The sequence below is a fragment of the Pyxicephalus adspersus genome, chromosome 8 (assembly GCF_032062135.1).
Source record: "Pyxicephalus adspersus chromosome 8, UCB_Pads_2.0, whole genome shotgun sequence".
Lineage (NCBI taxonomy): Eukaryota > Metazoa > Chordata > Amphibia > Anura > Pyxicephalidae > Pyxicephalus > Pyxicephalus adspersus.
In genome coordinates, this window is record NC_092865.1 from 7,355,455 (window position 1) to 7,380,529 (window position 25,075).

Genomic DNA, 25,075 nt, shown 5'->3' on the forward strand with positions numbered 1-25,075 from the left:
TGAAAGTGACAGGACCTGGAAATGTTCTGAATATGAGGGGTAAATGAGAGGGCAGAATGGAAGGTGACACCGAGACAACGTGCCTGAGGGGAGGGACGAATAAAAGTGTTGTTAACAGTTAGATATATGTCAGGGGCATATTTGGAATTCGAGGGGGGGATGATGATGAGTTCTGTTTTATCCAGGTTGAGTTTCAGGAATCAGTCAGACATCCATGATGAGATGGCTAACAGGCAGCATGAGACCTTATCCAGGACTGAGGGAGACAGGTCAGGGGTGGACAGATAAATTTGAGTGTCATCAGCATACAGATGGTACTGTAAGTCAAAGGAGGATATGAGACTACAGAGAAAAGAGAACAGATCCAAGGACTGACCCTTGAGGAACACCAACAGGGAGTAGGGGAGGAGGAATTACCATTGAAAGAAATTTGAAAGGAGCGGTCAGACAGATAAGAAGCAAACCAAGCGAGAGCAGTGTCACTAATGATCCCCAACTTTATCAAAGTAAACCTTTTAGTAACTTCACAAGCCTGCCTTAATTCCTGGCATGTCACAATATACATCAAACGTTACACTTTTTTTTATCAATAAAAAGCAGTGCCTGAGCTGCAGACAGCTAACATTGCCTACTTCGAGAAGATGTCATCAGTCTGCTTTAGGAACTAGGACCATTTCCTTGGTGATCAGATTGTAGCATTGTAACTTCTTAAAAAAAAATCACAAAGTGATTCCATCATGATGTCCACACTGGAAGCTGGAGGGGAATATGTTATGGTCTCTTACAAAAAGGACACAGCGGCCAGCAAAAGTGGATAATGGTTTGGACTTTCTAACCAAGTAGTAGGAAAGATGTGCATAACTCATGGGTTATTCTCACTAATATATATTTCAAATGTTTGTATAGCTATAGGGTTGTAGTTCTACTTTCATTTAGGCTAGCCTGAAAAGACATTTATGTCGCTTGTAGCGACTAGATTTCACCTTTGATTTTTAAAAGCTGTTTATGAAAAAAATCTTTGGTAGCTGGAGTAAGTAAATTAAACAATACAATATTAAAATAGTAACCAATCACATTTAAGGAAATCTTAAAACCTTGTACATGATTGGATTGTTGAAGTCAGTAGCCCCCCATTTCACTTACTAACCTAAGTGAAGCATCCCTAGCAAAGGACACAATTCTCTTTGCTATGTAAAGACCTACATGCATGTAGTAATCTAACCCAGAGTTGACAGAACCATAAATTAAAAAGTTAAGAGCTGATGACTTTAAGTACAGCTGCCACAGCCCTGATATAAATAGAAAGTTGTAAAAGCTGCTCGCCTTCTTCGCCTGGGTATTAGAAATTAGCCCAAGTAACCTTATTTACAGGGCAATTAGGAACCTACAGAAATAACTACTCATAAAGCTCTTTTGGTGCGCATCAATAAATGTGGAAATACAATAGGTTACATTTATTTATGGAGAGGCTATGGTACATATATTTATTTTACACCAGCCCAAAAGGGTTTTTTTAGTTTTGAATGAAGTAAGGAAGGGTTAGAACCTATGTTTTTTTTTTTTCATAATTATCAATGTTCCTATTGGGAAGAATTGGCTAAGTTTTCTATTCGGGCGACTGGGTACGGCAACAGCAATAAAACTCCTAACTGCATAGGGAGAGGTTAGAGTCAATCGGCTGATATTTACTTCCTTGCTTCTTTAGATAATTTTGCAGAGCAGTAAAGGATACATTTTATGGACCTTCTCTTACTATGAGCGCTTTAAAAAAGGAGCAGCCCACAGAAGATATAATACGGCACGCTGAATAATAAAGTGTAACTTTCATTAAGGTAAAATACCACTTACCTTTACTTCTGCAGAACCCTCGACACCTGCACAGCTGGCCTTGATTCGGTCCAGCGCCGTCCTGAATTTATTTGTCCCAGCACAATCTTCTTCCGTCTTCTGCTTACATCACCTGATTTTGCACAGCAGAGGCGGGAGATAGTGTAACGTATCCTCCTGCATATGTAAAAAAAATGTGCCAATCTCACAGGGCATTTGTGAAAATGGCACTTTTTTTTCATTGCGGGGAAAGACCCCAAATGTGCATTCCCAAGAGCAAGCATGTGCAGAAGGAGCAGCCCGAAGCAGCTCTGGGCTTCCCATTCAGTCCTTACTGCCACTGTAAAGTTATTTAAGGTGGACGGGGGGACCCTTCATATGAAAGGGTTTTCCACACTTTTTATATAAAGTAAAAATTGTAGTCTGTTTTCATGCAACATAAATTTGGCTCATGGCTGTATTTAAGTCTGAAATTGGCATATTGCTAACAATTAAAATATATAGGGAAGCAGAAGACCCATCGATGACTCTAACAAAAACACTGTAAAGGTCTCACAACCACAAATGAAAAGTCCCTCAGTTTTCATATGAAAATACCAGTGACGCCTCCCAACAAAATAATACAAGAAATAATCTGTCATAGCAACCTATCTTGTACGGGCCTGGCTTTAATCGCGTAACTTGAAAAGTTACTACTATTTGATATTTTGGTTGTAGATTGAATTGCTTCATGTAAAAAAAACAAACAAACTTTAGTAAACCCAATTAGCTTTCATTAAACCCCACTATACTCAACTGTCCATGTTCCATTGCAAAGAGCTTCCACCTTGTTACTTCTTCTCCTAGATATGATCTTGGCCATCTTGATTGGCAGGGGTGAAGTAACTCTTGCGCAGGAGTTCATTCAGCAAGAGCAGGGGAAGCTGGGATTAATGGGTATCCAGGCAACTATAGCGGAGCTGCGCATGCGCAACTAAGTGTATTTGACAGCTCCATGGAGGGATCAGGAAGGTAAAAATGCTTACTGCAAAAGGGACATCATCTGTCCCTTCCTACAATATTGTCCTGCCTGATCCAAAAAGTTTTAAGTCTTTCCTCCCCTACTTTCCTTAGTCAGATTTCTTGCTAGCCCCTTTTAGCTGGGCGCACCACCCAGCACGTTTCAGTAACCACCTGGCTGTTTTTGGGCGGTTACTGAAGTGTTAGGTCACAATACAGGGCTGCCAACTGCCTACAATTTCTTACTACCAAGCTTCAAAAAAATATGTGTTGAATACTGCCTTAGCTATTCTTTCTGTTGATTTAGTTGCCATTATTTTTATATTATATTTCTTTTTTTTGTTTGTTTGTTTCAATTGTTTTGTTTGTAGCTTTTTTAGTGTTGCAAAATTACCAAGAACACACTTTTGTATTTTGTGTACTTTTTGCTTTGTACAACATTTTGCTTTGTTCAACATTTAATAGTCAAATTATTAAAACTACGATGAGAATGTTCTAGATTGTAAGCTCTTCGGGGCAGGGTCCTCTCTTTCTCCTGTGTCACTGTCTGTATCTGTCTGTTATTTGCTACCTCTATTTAATGTACTGCGCTGCATAATATGTTGGTGTTATATAAATACTATTTATTGTTAATAATATTTATATTCTTTTTATATACAATTTGGTAGCATGTAAAACCTTTGCACAATATAAAAATGAGTTCCTCTAGGAAAAGACGTAAATAATTCCCTGAACTGTGCATCATTGTTAGTTTGTATTACATTGAATGTATTATAGAAAAGAAACGGGGATTCAATTTGTTCAATTTTGTTCGGTATATACAATGCAATACAGATCTGTAGCTTGGCCGCATTGTAGCTCCTCATAGCCTAGCAATACCAAATTAACAATCTGAACTTTGCTCAGCTGGGGCCACAGTGGATGAAACTTCTGCCTTCTGTAAACATCTGACAAATCTCTTTCTTTATTTTAAAGCCCAGGACAATCAACCTGATTTTTAAAGCTCTCCAAGGCTGGAGAGGATACACTTTCGTCAGTGAAGCTGGGTTATCCAGCAAACCTGGAATGGATTTCCTTAAAGTAGTTTGCTATATGGTAGCAAATATTTTCATTTCTCAACCAGATCCATTCAAGGTTTGCTGGATCACCCAGATTCACAGATGAAAGTGTATCCTCTCCAGCTTTGGAGAGCTTTAATAAATCTGAACCTGTATCTGTCTGGTTGCAAAAAGCCTCAATGCTTTCTGAGTTTTTAACCCAGAAAAAGAATGCAGCAATTGTAGTCAACCTGCATATTTGTAATGGTTTGGCAACTCTTTGAGGGACAGCTAGTGACATGACTATGGACTTTGCGCAGCGCTGCGTAAAATGTTAGCGCTATATTAATACTGTGCAATAATAATAATTATTTTTAAAGGGAGTCCCCAGCTGTCCAGCAGTAATTGTATGACTCCTTTGCAGCCTTCGAAGACACAAACCACTGGGGAAAAAAAAGTGACTAACCCACCACTGCCCACTCAAAATTACAATTGCAAACTTGAATAAAGTTGGTCTTGCTGACCTTTAAAGCTTCCTAATAAACTTGATTCGTAGGTACTGATACAACAAAGATGTAGACATGTGGCATCTCTAATAACTTCTGCAATACGGCTTCATAGCGCAGGATTTGGTATTACTGTTACTCGAGGGGATTTTCCACTGACTAATTTCTGCAAGAACTTTTTTTTTCTTTTGCTTAGAAAGAAGAAAAAGGGGTTTAAAAGGGCAAATGTGATCTGTTCCAAGTTACACAAATAATGATAAACTTTGTGTGCATTTAAAAAGTGCGTCTTTCTGACTGTTTAACTAGTCGTTTATTAGATATGGATCATGCTTACTAATAATTTAAATCCTTTAAAACATGGAATGGTAAATGTGCTTCGCAGCAAACTTTATTTTGATTTTGAAGTGGCAGAGCCCATTTCAAATTGATTTTGCTGCTGGAAAAGAAAATTGAATAGGCATGGGTTCTCTGCAGGGAACACACTTCACCCTTTCCTACTGCCCAAGCATAATTTATGTTTTAGTGAAGACTACTTCAGAATCCATCTCAGCTGGTTATTACCTGGCACCCTGATACCTGTACTGGTTCAGTTCCCCAGCCATTGTGTCCTGCTTCAATGAAGGGGACACTGGGAGAGTGTAGAGGGGGAGCAGGACATCAAAACTTCTGCAAGATCTTAGATTGTAAGCTCTTGGTCCTCTCCTCCTCCTGTGTCACTGTCTGTGTCAGTCTGCTATTTGCAATTCCTATTTAATGTACAGTTCTGCATTATTTGTTGGGCTATATAAAAACTGTTTAATAATATTAATCTTAAACCTAGAGTTTCTTTTTATTACTGCAGAGGCGAGCAAAAAGTAGAATATATTCTATGTATTAAGTTTTACTTTAAAGACAGAAAATCAAAAACTAAAAAGACATGTTTGCTATGATCAACGAGCAGTGTAATTTCCCTGGGCACAGGTGGTTTATCATTGTTCAAATGATAACAAAGCTTTCAATGAAATATCCTGGAGGCTGAGCTGTACTTAAATGCAACTAACAAAAAAGGGCCATTGATGGGCTTAGACGTACTTTACAAATCAACCCCAGGCAAACCCTTAAATTACAAAGATGAAATACGTATTTGGGAGCCGTTTTATACCCAACCAATTTGTATTTCCACAGATATACCCCTTAGCATAGCTGTGTCTGGTAGACAGGAGAATGGACTTTGTTCTGCTAGTTACACTTACAGGACTTGCCTCTTCTTTATTTTGTGACTGTTAAGGTGAAGAAATTCACTGGTTATGATCACCCTTATCCTCCGCTCATCTGATTGTTTCCTTCCATTGATCCATAAGTTTTCTTTGCTGTGTGTTGCTAAAGTCAATGCATTTAAACATTTAATTCCAATGTCCTCCCCAGCTCCCTTTTAGGTGGGCACACCATCTGGCACTTTTCAATAGCCACTCGGCTGTTTTGATGGTTACTCAAAATTCGGATCACAATACAGGAGCTGCCATCAGCCTACAGCTCCTTCCCACCAACTTAAATAAATTCTGGGGAGAACACTCTATTCCTTATAGTTCAGAGATATTGAGACTCCATGTTCTTCCCAGACCCTTTTAGCTGGGTGCACCACCCAGCACTTTTCAGTAAACACCCGGCTGTTTTTTGGAGGTTACTGAAATGTTGTGTCACAATACAGGGGCTGATACCCATCTTCAGCTTCTTCCCATCCAGCTTAAAAAACATTCTGGGGAGAACATTACATTCCTTATAATTCAGAGATACGAAGACTGACTAAAACCAATAGAAAGTCTTGTAATATTTAATCCATTGACTGCCAAGGACGTGTCCCACATGTCAAATGATTACAATAATCTCAGTGCCACAAATGCATTCATGTGTTCTGCAGGCTGCTGGCTATGTTGTAGAAGTAATCTAGGCAACTGTAAAAACCAATTCATTATCAATACTACATAACAGCATTGATCAGGTGACCACAATGAACAATCTCAGGATGGTGAGAAAGTCAAGCAGATCAGTTTCTTGGTCCTTTAGTGAACCTGGAGGTTTGCAGACAGGTGATGGCTGGTTTATTATCAAATCAGGGACTTTGTTCCCTGTCATTTTGGGGACAGTGCAGGTTAGACATTAGAAGTCTAAAGGACTTGAGTCTGCATGAAAAGCACCAGTTACCCTACATTAATATAACAAAATGGCTTGTCGGCAAATGCAATAATAATCCGTGACAATGCATATAAATCAGGACACATAAAATATCTTTGTTTTTAGAGTTCAAGACAGATAGCTATCTCACCACTGTCCGTGGACTACTAAAGTTATATTGCTGCCAGTTTTAGTTTATCCAACAATTTAACAGTGGTGGCAGCCATCCATTACACAATACTCAGTTTACATTCTCTTACAAGATGAAAAGCAGTTACCCTGCAAATGTTAAAGCCTTTCCAGATGGTCTAGTAAACAAAACTGCTACAGGTTCACTGTGTCAATAATTTGAAAGCAAATGATAATACCCAATTTCTCATTCCGAGATATTATTGAGGACTGTCCAAGGTCACAAATTCTTTGCACGGCCATGGTGTATTTAACCACAGTACTAGGTTTTTATTTTTAAAAATGAGCTACCACCTAGTGTGATTGTGAGTGATCTCCAAGACAATACTAAAACATTTCTCACAGCCGTTTAACTGAAGAAAAATTGCCTGGACGGGTTTTATTTGGAACAGAAATGTGTCGTTTTTGATGAAAACAGAACACACTTCAAATTACCACGGTCCTGCAAAACCAATGCGTGCTGGGAAAAACACACAGAAGGGTAACACGTCATGAAAATATTTGAAAGCAAATGGCCAAAATTGACTGTAAAGTTTATTAACCGTGTTAAAGTGGTTTAGGTTCAACTTTTACAATTGCTTCACCAGCCAGGCAATAATCTTTTTTACCTGCCTTATCGTTCCGGGTTTCTGAGCATACGTAGCATCAGCTTTGATCGGCAGGGAAACCCACCAAACCCAGCTTCCCATGCCTGTACCGGGGATGAATGAAGTCACACGTGCCTGCATGGGCGTTACATCATCCCGGCATGGCCAATAAAAATAGCTGAAGATTGTCTTTGGGAGGAAGAAGAAAAGAAAGATGGCGGCATCTTGTGATTGAACGAAGATCCAGTCATGTGGGTTAAGTTCCACTTTTAAGCTAATCACCCCCTTACCCTCACCCTTTAAATAATCCCTAAATTAGAAATATTACATCTAAAACCTACAAATAATAATCTGAATCTGTGGCGACATGATAATTGTCCTCTCGCCTTGAAGACCAGGAGAACCTTAAATACCAATGTGACATAGACACCATTTCCTTAAAGAGTCCATTGGTGGGTGTTCACAAGGTCCTGTAACTCAAGAAGCTCCTACTACTCCAAAATTCCAGACTTAATTCAGTTGGATTTTAAAGTTCAAAATATATCAAAATTAGATACGCCTATTTTTAATGGATGCTGGTAAGCAAATATTTTATATCATTTTCAGACTAAAGCAGTCTTAACCGACTTGATCAGCTATTAGAAATAAAGACTGCTAAAACACATTCTTTCATTACGATCTTGTAGGAGGAACACAAACTCCTGCAGGAAAAACTTTACCAGTGGTCTCTCCAAGCAGACTGGCACAAAATCAGTGTCCACCTAAATCTGAATAATGTTAGGTTAGGCTTTGATGGAGCAACAATTTACAGGGTGGCCTTAACAAAGGGTATTTTTTTTTAATATATAATTTGTATTGATTAAATGTTATATTTGAGAAACAAATTCAAGCTCCTGTGCTTTTCCTTCAAATCCCTCCACAGTTCTTGTCCCACCTACCTTTCTGACCTGATAGAAAAATCCCCCCCAGCCGTTCTCTTCGCTTCTCCAATGACCTACTAATGACTTCCTCACTCATAACCTCATCACACGCACGGCTACAAGACTTCTCTAGAGCTGCCCAAACTCTATGGAATGGTCTTCCTCATGCTATTCGGCTTGCTCCTACTTTCTGCTCATTTAAAAGAGCCATAAAACCCATCTTCTCATACTCGCCTACCCATCTTCTTTTGTCTCTTAAAACCCTCACTACTTCCCAGCATTCTATATCCAACTCCCATTGTGTGATACTTCCCCCACCTCTTAGATTGTAAGCTCTTCGGAGCAGGGTCCTCTCCTCCTCCTATGTCCTCAGTGTCTGTATCTGTCTGTCATTTGCAACCCCTATTAAATGTACAGCACTGCGTAATATGTTGGCGCTATATAAATCCTGTTTATTAATAATAATTCCTGTTTATTAATAATAATAATAATAATATACCTTATAGTACATCCAGGTATCTTAGACAGGCCTTACAGACACAGGGATTTGCCTTGTAAGCAGCCCGGCCGTAATCTGGACTATGTTTCAGTAGTGTATATAGAAGCTCCAGGAAAAATAAAGGCTGCTAATAGTGTTGGCCTCAAACTAGAAATTTCCATCAGTTTATTATACCTTTTAGTTGGTGGGTTGAGGAGCGATGTTTCCCATCTTTGGCTCTTTCAGCTGATCTCCTGCTATTCGTGTCAAGTCACAACATGGACAAGTTATGATATTCAAAGCAAAGTAATAAATCATACTGCAGAAAACAGGGAATTGTGTGTATCAAAGCAAGTGCCTGAAGATGATTTTAAAGCATATTTACCTCAAATTCCCTCTCCCCATCTAGGATTTTAACTTCCTCTTGTAACAAGAAGCAGCCTTTATTATGTCACTAAGCTTGTAAAAATTGTTGCAAGGGGAGCTGCAAAGATGAGGAATCCACAGGTTGCATTAGGTTATTTCCTACTGACATGAGCACGTCCCCCAGATCAACACCTCCCAAGAGTGCATTCTCTACACATAGTGTATGGGAAGGTATCAAAGCAGCAGCACTGTTTACTGTGCAAGAAATCATTGCATGCAAACACCGTAACAGCACTGGTGCAACAGGTTGACAAACAGTTAATATTGAGCAGGAGAAATAAAAGGCAGCTGATGTGGAAAGTAAAGATGTCCTGGGAATGTAAATAAGGAGGAGGTATGGTGCTCAGTAGTCCAGCAGGGATAAGATGACAAGATTGCCACACTCCAAGAAGTTTTTTATTCTGCCTCAAAGATCTGTGCACTGTGCAGGGTGTTTGTAAATATTCCTTATACATATACCTTGCCTGCCTTTAGTCTTCAGTGCAAAAAGCAGCATTAAGGTAGCACTTGGAATGCACAGCTAAAAGTTCTTTGAAAGAAACCAAACCGTGCTGTCACTGGAGATGTTTTAAATAACCCCTCCACCCACTCTTGTGAGCTTAGGAAAAAATTTTAACAACATTTGTATGCAGATAACAAGATGTTTGCATGTGCTGAAATGGCAACTTCCCATGGGAAGAGTCAGAGAAAAGACAAAAGGAACAAACTAGTAAAAATTTGGCGACAGAAACAATTCTAAAAAAATTTAGAAGACATGACCATGTCTATGATGTGTATAATTATAAACACAAATCTAGGGTAGGAAACTTCTCAAAAGGAAGATATCGACATATCCTAAAAATTGCTTGGTTATAATGGAGGTCTAGCAGATTCAAAGTTGCTAAATTGGAGGAGATGTGTGGATTGGGAACTCTGACTTCACTCTTATTCATTCATAGGGTAAGCACTTGACCCTAGGGGTGAGTGACCCTAAGTGTTTGCTGCAGGTTTAAGTTTAGGAAGGTTACAGGTCCACTTTTACACGATAGCAGCAACCACACACAATTCTAAATCAAGTTATTTGCAAGTTATTTACAATCTGACAAGCTGAAATGTACTTTGACACTATAATAATACCAGCCTGCTGTTAGCAAAGTCAACATGCGAGTTCGGTCATCTGTCAGTAAGCAATGCCAATTCTCCAATGATAACTGTTGCAAAACAGACTTTGACAATATGGTAATTATCTTGGTCGGGCAACTAAATTTTCTGTGTGCCTAAAAAACACTAACCCCTTGTAACAAAAAAAGGAAATTGTCATCCAGCTTTTCTGGAATGCAGTTTGTGGTCACATCTTTAGAGAAGTTAGTATGAAATAAACCTGTATAGGACTACAAATTCCTCCCGAATGCCCTCAATACATCATCCTAAGGGCTCAGGCTGAAGTTTTCTAAACTAACTTTCTGCTCCCCCAGGTATCCAAGTTGCAGTCTTCTGTCTCCCAAAGACCAAAGCTGTAGCCTTCCACTTCCCTTTTGCACACCTCTCCATAGATCACTGAGGTGCAAACATTTGACACCTTGGGCTATGGGGCCACAGCTATGACAATTAAAGGAACTTTGCTTTGGAAGATAACTACTATTGTCTCATTTTATATCCTTCAATTCCCAATACCTGAAAACATTTCATTGATATCACAGTGCAAAATAAAGGGGGTTGCTTAGTTGCTGGCCTGCCCAGCCTTTTTATTCTGTGTGCAAGAGTCGGTGTTAAAGCAGACCTAAACTCAACTTTTTACTTTACATAAAAGGGTAGACAACCCTTAATTACAGTATATAAAGTAAAAATTGAATCGATTTTTTTAGTGCAACATCGCAGTGCAAGATCAAGTGATGTAGCAAGAAGTCCGGAAAGAAAGAGGGAAGATGGCAGCGCCCGACGCTTCCTCTGCCCCGAACGAAGCAGAATTCCAGGACGGCATCAAGGGATCTGTGGGATTAAAGGTGTGATTTTTTTTTTCATTTAAATCTAATCTGCCTCAATTTTGCCTTTCTTCCTCCAACTTTTGTGATTTTTTTTTTCTTACCTTTCTTTCGACTAAGTAACATTATCACTGGGAGTCTGTGCTTCAGGCACCAATATGGTGGAAAGAGCTAGCAGGGTGCGAAGCATATCAGAGTCCTATTAGGAACCCTCGGACCTAATCTAATGCGCTGGACTTTAGCAGGTGCCGCACATGGGAGAAGTCAGTGAACATAGGCAAGCTGCCATCCTATGTAACACTCACATGTTATAAGCTAAGCCTCCATAATTGAAGGAACTGAAATCCAATTACTAAAACGGACAAGCCTGAAATGGTAGTGGCAGAGAAAAAAAAAAAAATAGATGATGTTGGATATCCATCCACCAGGAATTGAGGTGGGCTCTATCCAATTTGCTTTCGCAGTATTCAGTGGAATTAGAGTAAGCAATTTTAATGCAGCCTGTACAATGATGCAAGACCGAACTAAAGCCAGAATTCAGTTCTTGTAAAGAGATTTTTAATAATGGGACAGCAAGTGTTGAGAAATCCAAAATGTTCCATTGTTACCAGAATAGGAAGAGGGGACATCTTCCATTCATTTCAGTGACAACTTTCTAAGGGGAATTTCCACTCATTTTTAAATAGATTGTTTATTTATTTTTTGTTATGACAGGAAATTTTTATATACCATCAGGAGTTGGTGTTTCTGGATCTCCTGATTTAAAAAAATGCATTTTTTTTTCATTAAAGTCAATTTTTTTCTTACTTTTTATCATTTTGAACTGCTCAGGTTTGTGAGAAGAATAATAAATAAAAAGACAGATGCGAGCGCCCAGCTTGGAACACACCGTGCAAAACACCACTCGCTTTATTTTTCGATGGTGTTGCTTTTTAAGCTATTTTGACTTTTGTTAGATGTCACTTATCTGTCATATGACGTGACAAATTTCTCTCAAATTAGATAGAGGAAATGATCATTGAACTCGCCTACACTTAAAAGGAAATGAATCAGATTCTGGAAAGCACACCCTTTTGTGCTGAAATATTAGGCGAGGGGCTAACGCAGACCCTGATATTCACATTAGCCCTTTACCAAACAGGCCGGATTTGTTAGGGTGCCATTGGGAGGAATGTCTGAGCATCAAAGCCATCCAGACCCTGAAAGTACTTTTTCTACCAAGCATGCAGAAAGAAGCAAATTCTTCACCTAACTCAATTGTGTTCAATTTAGAAACAATAGGCTGCAATCTCTACTAATATGAAGCATACACGATGTCCCATCTATAGGAAAAGATTTTGTGATCTATTGATACATGTGACATGAAATGTTCAATTCTAGGTTTTATTTTTATGTTTTCGTATTTAACTCTCTCACCTTCTTGTGCAATCATTTTCTACTTCCTCTTCTTGTGATGTTTTGTTAACTCGAACCCTCTTTTATTAATCAAAACACAATATGCTGAATTAGGTTTTGCAGCCTTAGAGCTAAAATAAAGAACCTGAATGTTTTCTGTATATCGCTACTGTGTAACTGGTTGGTAAGGGTGAAAGTAAAACTTAGGATACCACAAATATGCAGTGTTCTCCCCAGCCCCTTTTAGCTGGGTGCACCACCAGCACTTTAAAGTAACCACCTGGCTGTTTTTGGGTGGTTATTGAAGAGCTGGGTAACAATACAGGGGCTGCCACCCAACTACAATTTCTTCCCACCCAGCTTTGAATAAACTCTGCATTGAATACTGATCTGGATATCATTTCACACTGTATGCTCAAATGCTCACCCTGGTGACTGCATTCCCTACAATGATCGGGTTCCAATTTAGGGCAGTGCAGGGGAGTCAGTGCAAATCTGCCTGGTATAGAAAGATTTAAAGTTTAGGGAAGTTGAGGGAAGACAGGACATACTCACCTTTTCTGCTGCCTGCACAGCAACCAGCCACATAACCAGCTCTCCTCCAATCACAGAGCTCTCTTTGTTCCACGGGTGGCACTTTATTGCCTTAACATTGCAGCCACTTAAAGTGCAGAAAAAAAAACAAAGCACTGAATAGCTCTATCCATCTCCAAAAAAAAGATTACAAAAACAGCACTAAGCTAATGATAGTTAAGTTTTTGCAGTGATAGTTTGCTAGTAATAAAATTTAATACTGTTGTAAAAATTAATACTAATGTAATGTAAACATTACATGGGACAGATGGCAAGCTTAGGCCGGTTGGCTTCAAACTGTGTTATGTCAAGGTGTTGAACAACAAGACAATGTGCCGTGTTTATTTAGGCCAGAGCAAGAATTAGCAGATCTGGTTAGAGGGCATCACTTTCTCCTGTAAGGCTACATACACACGTCAGATGAGTCTCATCCGATAATCGCCTCAGGGCTGATATCGAACATAAAAATCTGGCGCATACAGGATGGATCCACAAATAGTGAACGATTGTAATGGAAGTGAAGGGAGGAGAGTGCAGCGGGGTGCCGCCCCATCATTCTCCCCTCTTCCCTCTCCATAGAGCAGAATGGTGCTGTATGTACAACGCTTATTCACGCATCTTTCAGTTTTTGTCGTTGGAAAGAATTGTGAAAGATTGTCAAGTGACAATTATTGAACGTCTGTACCCAGCCTAACAGTGTTCAGGTCTGACAGATCGACGCTTAGGATGGAGCACTGGGTAAAGTAGCATGCTACAGGCTGCAATAGAACACTTACTTGCCTCTTTGCAGTCTTGTATCACATATGTGCATGCACAGCTCAGCCTACAATCCCGACATGCTGGGAATAAATCAACCAAGATGATCAAGGACTTCAACCCAGATAACAACAAAGATATTCCTGAAACTTTTGATGCCAAATATGTAAAAATTGACATTATCAGAACAAAGTTATTCTGGTTATACTGGATTTCCTGTGCAATAATTACACAGAAGAAAGCAGACACATGAAAACTTGCTGTCTTTTTTGTTCACTGGTGATCAGATTTTTAAATGTGGAGAAGTACTCAAAAATGACGATCAGAAACTCTGTACATTTAAACAAAGGAACTGTTCTCTACCTGCTTTTTGTTTTCTAGAAAAATAAAAGACTACAGGGGTATCAGGAATCTGAAGTGTAAGATATCAACAGTGAACAGATATGTACAGTCTTAATTAAGGCATTGATCAGAAAGTGTGTTGCTTTGCATTATACTGCAACATGCGGCAATGCTCAGCCACCTTGATGGCTGTCCATTGTGATGCTGACCACAATCATTACAGTGAATGGGGTAGAAACAGAACAGAAATGAGTGCAGCTTTGAGTTGTGAAAATACACTGCAGCTCAATGCACAGGTGGGATCATCGGATGCTGCTCTCTTTGCAATGTTAGATACCCCCCCCCATAGATTGTAAGCTCTTCGGGGCAGGGTCCTCTGCTCCTCCTGTGTTACTGTCTGTATCTGTCTGTCATTTGCAACCCATATTTAATGTATAATGCATAATATGTTGGCGCTATATAAATCTTGTTTATTAATAATAATAACGTCCTTGCATATCGCACGATAAACAGCACTGCAATGCACATAGTGGGAACAAGGATATTTGGACACTCATAATTGATGACAGGGAAACCAATGCTTAGAAAAATACACAGGTCCCCCCTCTTTATTTTACACATTGCCTAGCTATCATGCTAATTTTCAGACTTTAATATTTCCTGAATATGCAGGAGTTCTTACTTAGTCTGCGTGTTTTAGGTCAGAGAAGGGAGGATCAGCATGACAGGCAAGCCACTAACTCCATAGGAATATCAGCAACGGCCGGTTATCTATTCCTCCCAGGAACTAAATTATATACACAAACATATAAATGTATAATAAAGAGTATACAAATTCATTTCAAGAAAACAAAAAACTGCCTTGGTGCAGCAGCAGATGAACCTGGAAATGGGACAGGAACATCTCCGAGGGTTCTATCCCTAGGAAGCAAGAATTTGGGGAAAATTTACAGTAAATGTTTTACTTACAGAAACATGACTTCCGATTACTTCCACTTAAGAAAGCTGACAAGGGTTTTACATTCCAATAAAATCCACACGTGACTTTCCAAATCCAGTCCTTGTTATTGGCAAGGGTATCCTAAACAGAAACATAAAAGGGTAATCAAAACAATAGTAATAGCAAAAAAAAACATTGCAGCTCCTTTCCAGAGTCACCCCATGTTGCGTGTTCTTAGGATTCAGAACTTCTTTCTGTATCTCTTGCTGTGAGCTTTGCACACAACACAAAGCATGAAAGAGAGACGACAAAGACACTTTTCAGCGGGATACACAAGTCGAGCCTAGCTGGGACACATTACATTATATTCAAACGAATGTGGATATCCAGCCAAAGCTTTGTGTTGCATAGAATTAGTAAAATATGGAAACTCTGTATTAATGTTTATGTTCTTATTGGAGAGATATCCTGTTTACTGTTGTAGAGACAACAATGGTTTGGAATTTTCATTCTCAGTGTCTGCAGTTGGTATTTGATATCAGAACAGGAAATTAGAAATCTGCATTTTGGGTTTAGAAAGCAAAAACAGTAACACTGGCAGAGGACCTATTAAAACGTATGCAGGACGAAGGAACCTACAACCCTGTTCGGCTGTGCAAGTGATATCCAGTGCTGTAACTGTCAGGAAGGGCAGGGAAGGAGGGCTCAGCTTTGGGCCAGGACATTATTAATACACAGTATTTATTTAGCACCAACATATTATGCAGCCCTGTACAAAGTCCATAGTCATGTCACTAGCTGTCCATCAAAGGAGCTCACAATCTAATGTCCCTACCATAGTCATATGTCATATATACAGTCTAAGGTCAATTTTGGGGGGAAGCCGAATAACCTAACTGCATGTTTTTGGATTGTGGGAGGAAACAAACGCAAACAAGGGGAGAACCTGCAAACTGCAGAAGGTGTCCTGGCCGAGATTCAGACCTGGGACCCAAACACTGCAAAGGCCAGAGTACTAACCACTGAGCCACCGTGCTGCCTGTGATTAGGATTCCGCAGGCGTTCCTTGCATCGCTCCTGAATGCTGGACAGATATGAGGAGACAAAAGGAGTGTAGGTCTACATATGTGCTTCTTGTAAGACTGCTTTTAAGGCAAAACTGATGCATGATAAGAAAAAACTGTAAGGTATAATATTTTATCACAACAACAATACTTAAAGTATGCTGCAAATGCATTTGCCCAAGAAGCAAATACTCAATAATTCTTTCCTAATACCAACATCCATTTTATTGATTTTCCTACATTGTACTTCGGACACAGACCTTACATACAGACAACTCCCCCCCTATCTTGAAGCCTCGAGGGGCCTTGATTTACTACCATAAAGATGAATATGACACCCGTCACAGCACGCAAGCAACAAAAGGACATAGGCTTTATTTGCTATTGGTTTGCCTTGCACAAAGAAAACTCTACATGCAAACAATACTCTGATCACGGGAAGAGGGTCAAGCATCCATCTAAAATTTGTTATTCCAAAAGAAAAAAACTGGAAAAAAAAAACTGATGAATTTACAGGGTAGGATGAGATGGGGGGGTAAGGTTTCTGCAACCTAAGTTTGCAAAGTTTTTAAAGCTGCCCATACACAGGCTGAATTTCCCACATTCTTTGTTTCTGACTTTGATGAGCCAAAAGGGATCGATATCAGAAGAATTGCAAGAATATTGATAATGTTGGTCACAAAAAAGTCTCAAGTTCAACCCCCAGGGAAATAAACATATCCCAGATAAACACCCTATAGACATAGCTGATCCAAAGGAAGGCAAAAAAAACCCCTGGTACAATTTGCTCCAACAGGGGAAAAACAAAATTGTTCCCAATTCCATGAGACAATCGGATGTTCCCTGGATCAGCAGTCTCTGTTGTCTTTACTTTAAAGCTTTAATCCCCAGTTATATTCTGTGCTTCTAGAAATCATCCAGCTTTTTCTTCTATATCTATAGTAGTTGCTGAAACTACGTCCTGAGGAAGCCGATTTCACATTTTCACGGACCTTATAGTGAAGAATCCCTTCTTTATCCGTAGATTAAAGTTTTTCTCCAGACACAAAGAGCGCCCCCTTGTCCTTTGTAATGATCCAAAAATGAAGTACAGTGGTACCTCGGTATAAGTCTGCTTTGGAATAAGTCCAACTTGGTATAAATCCTGTTTGGACACGAAAAAATTTGCTTGCTAAACAACCGTTGCTTGGTATACAACCTTTGTGCTAGAACTAGTATGGGTCAAAATGAGTCATAACACCGCGTGCTACCCTTATTTACCTCTCTCGTGACAAAGCCACAACTGCCCACGAGCGTCAGTACGCCAGTTGCCACCATTCAGTGGACAACCCGCGCTATAACTCTCTGTGAATTTCAAAACATCTCCTCCTTCTTCCTTCTCAGCAAGGTAAAGTGAGGTTAAATTTTCATTCATTTCATCTAATTGCTTTTGTATTTATTTAATTATTTTAGTATTAGGCAGTGTTTAAATTATTTTATAAAGCCCCATCAATCTATAATATGCCAATAACAATAGGATTTTTTCATGGGAACAGATAATTTATTTTCCCTTTATTTCTTATGGGAAAAATGTGTTTGGTATAAGTCCTGTTTGGTATAAGTCCAAGGATCTGGAACAGATTAGGGACTTATACCAAGGTACCACTGTATTGACTAGGTTTCTGTTTGATCAAATTTTGCAGTCTTCCTTAATTGAAGTAGACCTAAAGTCTGTGACCAGGCCGGGCTTTACAGCAGAAAGGGACAGGCGATGATGACCCTTCTGTACAAAGCATTCTTGCCTGCCTGTCTACCTGATTCTTGTGTTAAAAAAATCACCAAGCTGCACATGCGCAGCTCAGCATTGTTTGCCAAGATACTTGGCACATTTTGGTATTTCCTGCGGTTGTCAGGACTGAATGAGCGCCTGCGTGCCTGCATGGATGTTACGTTACCCTCCAGTCCAGCCGATAAAGATGGCTTAATATCGCAACAAGAAAGAGAAGAAGGAAGAAGATGGCGGTGCCTGTGACAGAACAATGACAGGTGAGCATACGCAGAGTTTTTATTCTGATCAAGTACAAACAGTGATCAATTACAAAGTTACTGTTACAAAGTAATAAAGAACTGCGTATCACCTTTTGCATTGGGGTAGTACGAATAATTCATGTTGAACTGACATTCATTCTTTCTATGAAACAGGTGGAATTAATTAAAAATCAAAGGAATTTGAGCCATTTCAGGTTTATCTAGTTTACCAGGCCCCTAAGTTGCCTGTCAGTGTTTTTATTTAGCTGCACTTCCTCTTCTGAGTCCCCAAATCCCTCCCCTCCATCAGCGTCTGCTTCAACAACCTTGCCAATGATCAGCAGTAAATATGCAGCGACTGGGAGGAAGCGATGAACCAAAAGGGATCCATGGCACTTCCAAATTTAAAAACATTTTATGGGAGTAAATTAATAAATTGCAAATGTTTGGGGAATTCTTAGCTAAACTGATTATCTATAAACCCTACAATGTATGAACAGAGCTGTCAGACAAAAAAAAAGATACAGGAAGCTCACAGGCCTCAAGCTGGAACATTGAGGAAACAAGTTTGCTGGTGAGCCATCTCCCCCCAAAAAATGGCAACAATGTAATAATATTCTTTCTATATGGGCAGCATGGAGTCTTAATAGTTAGCACTCTGGTCTTTGCAAGCGCTAGGTCCCAGGTTCGTATCTCAGCCAGGACACTATCTGCATGGAGTTTGCAGGTTCTCCCCGTATCTGTGTGGGTTTTCTCCGGGTACTCCGGTTTTCTCCCACATTCCAAAAACATGCAGTTATGGTAATTGGCTTCCCCTCAAAACTGGCTGTCATGACATATGACGATGGTAGGGACATTAGATTGTGAGCTCCTGAGGGACAGCAGTTGACATGACTATGGGCTTTGTACAGCGCTGTGTAATATGTTGGCGCTATGTAAATACTGTATAAAAATAATAATAGTAATACATTCACAAAAAAATGAATTAATTTCAGAGCCTACAGCTTACCTCCCCCTGACACGGGGAAGTGATTTGAACTTGGCCAATTTAGTTGGCCGAAAATTGAAAGGAGGAAGCAAGGAAAGAAGAAGACGGCGCCCCCTGAAGGAACAGGGATAAGTGAGTAACTCAGGGTTTAGTTCTACCTTAAAGACAAAAAAAGAGTAGGGGAGATATTAGAGTAGAGGGAGATAGTAGGGAAGAGTAGGAGAGATGTTAAAAACAACTAGGGAAATTCAGCTCCCTTTTTGTCCTTGTGGGCCCCTGACCCCGAGGCGGAAAAGAAAGATTATCCAAATTAAAGGTCGTTATCAGAGCAACAAGTAATGGATTTTGTCACAATAGGAGCAAAGTAACACAACAGTTATCCAAGATAGAGAAGATGCAAATTTTGGAGAGATTTGCTTATTTCCTGTTACATCACCAGGACAGGAAGTGAATGGAAATCATCCACAGCTACTTTCTTCCAAAATTTAGAATCTCTCAGATTTTTTGTTGTGGGGATTACAGACAGATGACGGAGACAGAAAGCGATAGAAAACAGGAGGGGAAATCACCCCACTGGGGACATCCGTTCTGGGGAAAACTTACAATCACTTCATGGACATTTCTTACAGTCTGTTATGTCTGCAGGACAGGAAATCAGGCAAATCCTCCAATGGGGGACGTTAGTTCTGGTGAAAGGTAACAATCACTACATGGGGATCTCCTCTGATTTAATATTCCTCCAGGAAGTCAGGCGGAAAACTCTCCCCCAGTGGTAACACAGGGACCCCTATTCTAGCCAGAAAATAGATCTGGTCTGGAGTTCCACTTTAGTCCAACTACCTTTATGTACATTGTTTTTTTCCTGAACCATATTTTTTCCAACCCCAAAATCCTATAACACCTTTCTCTTTCTTCTGTACTTCATTTCCCTTCCAACTTCCTTTAATATACCCCATCTTCTGTTCTCCATTCTTCTCTAACCCACCCCAGCTCCTATACCCCATCTTCCTCTAAACCAACCCCTCTCTTGTAGCCTATTTCTCATTAACACACCCCATCTCCTTTACCCCATTATTCATTAACACACCCTATCTCCTTTACCCCATTATTCATTACCACACCCCATCTCCTGTACCCCATTCCTCACAAACCCACCCTATCTCTTGAAGATCATTTTCCTTTAACACTCCCAACTGCCTATACCCCTTCTTCTTCTCTAATACCCCATTCTTTCACTCCTGAGCCCTAACTTACAATATGACTTCCCTCTCCTGTACCCCATTCCTCATTACCACACCCCATCTCCTGTACCCCATTCTAACACACCCCATGCCCTGTACCCCATTCTTACACACCCCATCTCCTGTACCCCATTCTAACACACCCCTGCCCTGTACCCCATTCTTACACACCCCATCTCCTGTACCCCATTCTAACACACCCCATGCCCTGTACCCCATTCTTACACACCCCATCTCCTGTCCCCCATTCTAACACACCTCTTCTCCTGTACCCCATTCTAACACACCCAACCTCCTGTACCCCCCTCTCTGTCCTGTACCCCATCTCCTGTACCCCATCTTCCTGTTACACCATCTTATTCCATACCTCATTTCATTCCCTCTTTACTGCCCCTCCCTATCCTCTCTGTACCCCTCTCTTATCCCTGTACCCCATCCCCTGGTGTCCCCCCTCCCCTCACCCCCTGTCCTCCCTGCACCCCTCTCCGGTGTTCTCCCCATTCCTAGTTTACACCCCCTGTAGTATACCCCGGTCCTCCATGTGCCCCCTCTCCGGTACTCCTCAGCACCGACCCCCCCCCGTGTACCCCGGCCATGTATCCCCCCATCCCTCACAGATATACCCTGCCCCCTCCCCGGTACCCCACTGACCTGCTCGGTGCCCGTCCGTCTCTCCCTCGCTCTCAAGAACTTGTCCGTCAGAGGCGCGCTCCCGACATAACCCCGCCCCCTTCCGAGCTGCGCATCCCCGCGGCAGCCTTTTCCCGTCACTTGAGTGACAGACAGCCCTCCCCGCTCGGCCTGACCTCTGCGCATGCGCAGCACGTTCAAGCAGTCGCCTCTTAAGGTGGAACGCGGAGTTAGCATCGCTGTGGAATTCCAACTTGATAATTGGTCATTCACCCCACATTCCTGCCCTGATGCTTTTATCCTGCTTCCCCCTCTCCCTTCTTACCGCCAAACCCCAGCTGTCAAAAGTACAGCTGAGGTTCATATATAAAGATGGCGTTGAATCTTGCAGCAACTCGGGATGGCCCTTAACTTTAGGTTTTTCTGATTCTCGAAATTTACAAATTACTTTGGTAACCAACAAAGATGTTGCTATGGCAACAAGTGGCTGCCAACCTGTTGTTTACCTTACCAAAACTTGGTATATGGCAGTTTTCAGGGCCAATCCCTCCCCCTTATACCCACCAACCAATCAGAATGCTGCCTGGAAAACATTTACTACAATTTGCCCAGGTAGGGCTCCCCATGGCTATAGTAAACTTTTCCTTAATGTTTGTAACATTCCCTATAGCCATAGGGACCCAACCTGTGCAAATTTTATTAAATGTGTTCTTATATAACTCCTATTTACCCATAATCAGCCCTTCCTTCCTCTCCTCTAATTGGTTTGCAGATTATTATTTTTTAATCTAAAATTTATTTACAATATTTTTCTTATTTTTTTATTTTGTTTGTTAGTGCATTTTTTTATATTGCATTTAAAAATGTGCAGTGTTCACAACTAAAATGTTTTAAAATTAAAATGACAGAATAAAAAGGATATTTATAAAGGGGCTTTGGCTGTATTAAAACTAAAATCAGTCAACCTAGAAGAAACATTTTTATTTTTACATCTTTTTGTCTATAATTTGCATAGAAAACAAAAATAAAACATTTTATGCAAAGCAGTAAAAGAAAAAAAAACAAAAACACAAAATGCATTTGCCCCAAGTGGTGGGGACAATAAATTATAAGCCCTTCTGAGGGACAGTTAGTGACATGAGTGTGGACTCTGTACAAGATAATAGTAACATGCCCCTACCTGTCCCCAGAGACCCCCAAACTCCATGTACACGCTCTTATCATCCATCGCCTGGACTACTGTAACCTCCTCCTCTCTGGTATTGCACTAACTCTCCTCTACAATCTATTATGAATGCTGCAACCAGACTCATCCATCCTTCCCACTTACCTACCCCATACACAGCCTTCCCACCTACCTACCCCATACACAGCCTTCCCACCTACCTACCCCATACACAGCCTTCCCACCTACCTACCCCATACACAGCCTGCCCACCTATCTACCCCATACACAGCCTTCCCACCTACCTACCCCATACACAGCCTGCCCACCTATCTACCCCATACACAGCCTTCCCACCTACCCACCCCATACACAGCCTTCCCACCTACCTACCCCATACACAGCCTTCCCACCTACCCACCCCATACACAGCCTTACCACCTACCTACCCCATACACAACCTTGTCACCTACCTACCCCATACACAGTCTTCCCACCGCTCCTCTTCCGCTGCCTCTCTTTGTAGTTCCCTTCATTGGCTTCCATTTCACATGAGAATCAAATTCATCTCCTGTGCTTTGCCTTCAAATCCCTCCACAGTTCTTGTCCCACTTACCTTTCTGACCTGATAGAAAAATCCCCCCTAGCCGCTCTCTTCTCTCCTCCAATGTCCTACTAATGACTTCCTCACTCATAACCTCATCACACGCACTGTTTCAAGACTTTTCTAGAGCTCCCCTGACTCTCTGGAATGGTCTTCCTCATTCTATTCGGCTTGCTCCTACTTTCTGCACATTTCAAAAACACTCAAAACCCATTTTTTCAAATTTGCCTACATGTATTCTTCTTTTGAAACCGTCACTACTTCCCTCCACTACTACATATCTCCCCTCCTATTGTGTGATACTTCCCCCACCTCCTAGATTGTAAGCTCTTCGGGTTAGGGTCCTCTCCTCCTCCTGTGTCACTGTCTGTATCTGTCTGTCATTAGCAACTCCAATTTCCACAGGAGGAGGAAAGGATCCTGCCCAGAAAAGCTTACAGGAGGTGTGGGAAGTATCACACAATATAAATATTATAAATATTATATATATGCTGTATATATATATATATATATATATATATATATATATATATATATATAATAGTAATATATACGTATAATAAACTCACACAATAATACAGCTCTCTGATCATGAATGCACCGCTAAAGAAATTATTTTACATGCATGCAGTATATTTACCTTGGTTTCAGCTTTTTCCAGTCCCTCTACAGCAGAACTCAAAAGGGTGAAAAAGTAGCAAAATGAATAAATCAGGTGTGATACTCTGCAAGGAATATGCAATAAAAGACAGAGCAGTATAATAGTAAGATGAATTTATCTGCTTTTATATGAATTTATGTGCTTCTCCTTTCACTGAGCAGTTGCAGGGTGGGGAATGGGGGTGGAGGTAAGTGCAGGTGAAACTGCAGCAAACAGTTTCTGCACAAAGCTGTATAGATGGAGGCAAAGCTCTCATTCACTCATATGTGTAAATGTCAGCTTTAGCTACTGAGTTCTGTATTCAATAGTTTTTTTGTTTTTTGTTTTTTCATTTGTCTCTAAAAAATATAAGAGGAGACTAAAGTTCTAACTTTCTCAAAGAATATTCACCAAACTTTTAACCAAAATGTACAAATTCTATACATTGGATTCAATTATAAAATGTGTGAATCGACCTTTGCCCCTGATTTATATATTTTCCCAATGTAAACAATGTGCCAATGTTGGGTAAAAGCTGAGTAGGACTATTTATAAAGCCACAAAATTCACTGAAACATTCCCTGGTAGAGAATGAATTACTGCCATTAGTCTGGAAGATTCTCCACCAGGGAAGATTAGATCCATGGATTTATAAATAGACCCCAAAGTGTATGTTGGGTGAAAACATTTATTAAACAGACTCCTTTGTCTCCACGCAGAGATATTGGCTTACTACCAGTTTAATTACACGGCTCGGTGGTACATGTCGCACTTTTTCCAGGGGCAACCCTCCCAAAGCAACCCCTATCCTAGGTTCCAATTATTGTCTACTGCAAAAATATTGGGTAGCGATACTTTTCTATAATCTCCAATCTTTGTGCAATGAAAATGTTACAGTGGTGACCAGTACCAGGAATAATGAGAAAAGGAGAAAACAAAGAGAGAAAGAGAGAGGAGTTCATCAGTGTGCTACATTTCCTCTCACCATCCAATCACAGTCTGGGGGAGGGACAAGACCTCAAAGTGAAAGTGAAACTGCATCAGAAGCAGATCAGGTCTCCTACTGGTAATAGCAGACAAGTAAAAGGGCAAAACTTGTGCAAACTTTAAAAGAGAATAAAATCTGACATGTTATATGATTCCCCCATCTAACATGACGCTAGGATCATTATCCACCTGCCAATGCAAGTCACCAAGTACGGAACAGACGTAATGGGGCCCTTGTCTTGTGGAACAAGCGTTCTGCACGGCATGTATCTTTGCAATAAGTGTATGGTAGGGATAATGTCTCTTTAAACCCGGTGACTGCGGTGTCTTAAAAGAGAACATTGTGCTGCCCCTTTTGTAGTAAACATATTTTTCCTCTCCAAGTAGTGAGTACTCTGAGTTCTGTACAAACCGCAGCAGGAAGGATGTTGCTATGTTACAGACAAAAGCAATGGTAGCTTAGAGAGCAAATTCAGCTTCTGTAACCTTGCTGAACTCAGGTTTATCTAAACACAAAAAAAAAAATTAACCATTTCTACTCCAGGCTGTAAAAAGTTGAGGACGCAGCAGGATATAGGTTAGTGATTCCCAACCGGGGTTCCTCCAGAGCTTGCTAGGGGTTCCGTTAGCAATGGGAACTTTGTGTCTATGGATCAGTTCGA

The 25,075-nt window shown here is 40.5% G+C and overlaps 1 protein-coding gene across 2 annotated transcripts in view; it reads right to left on the bottom strand.

Moving 5' to 3' along the window:
* JAK1 (Janus kinase 1) overlaps window positions 1-25,075 on the bottom strand; it is a 103,950-nt gene that overhangs the window by 58,207 nt on the left and 20,668 nt on the right. The window contains exons 1-2 of one of the 2 annotated variants that reach the window (XM_072419399.1): window positions 21,039-21,119; window positions 15,117-15,228 (exon numbers count right to left, since the gene is read on the bottom strand). The gene's annotated coding sequence lies outside the window, so the exon portion shown is untranslated. Of the gene's footprint in view, window positions 1-15,116; window positions 15,229-21,038; window positions 21,120-25,075 lie in introns of those variants that run through there. The other variant, XM_072419400.1, reaches the window with a different exon arrangement.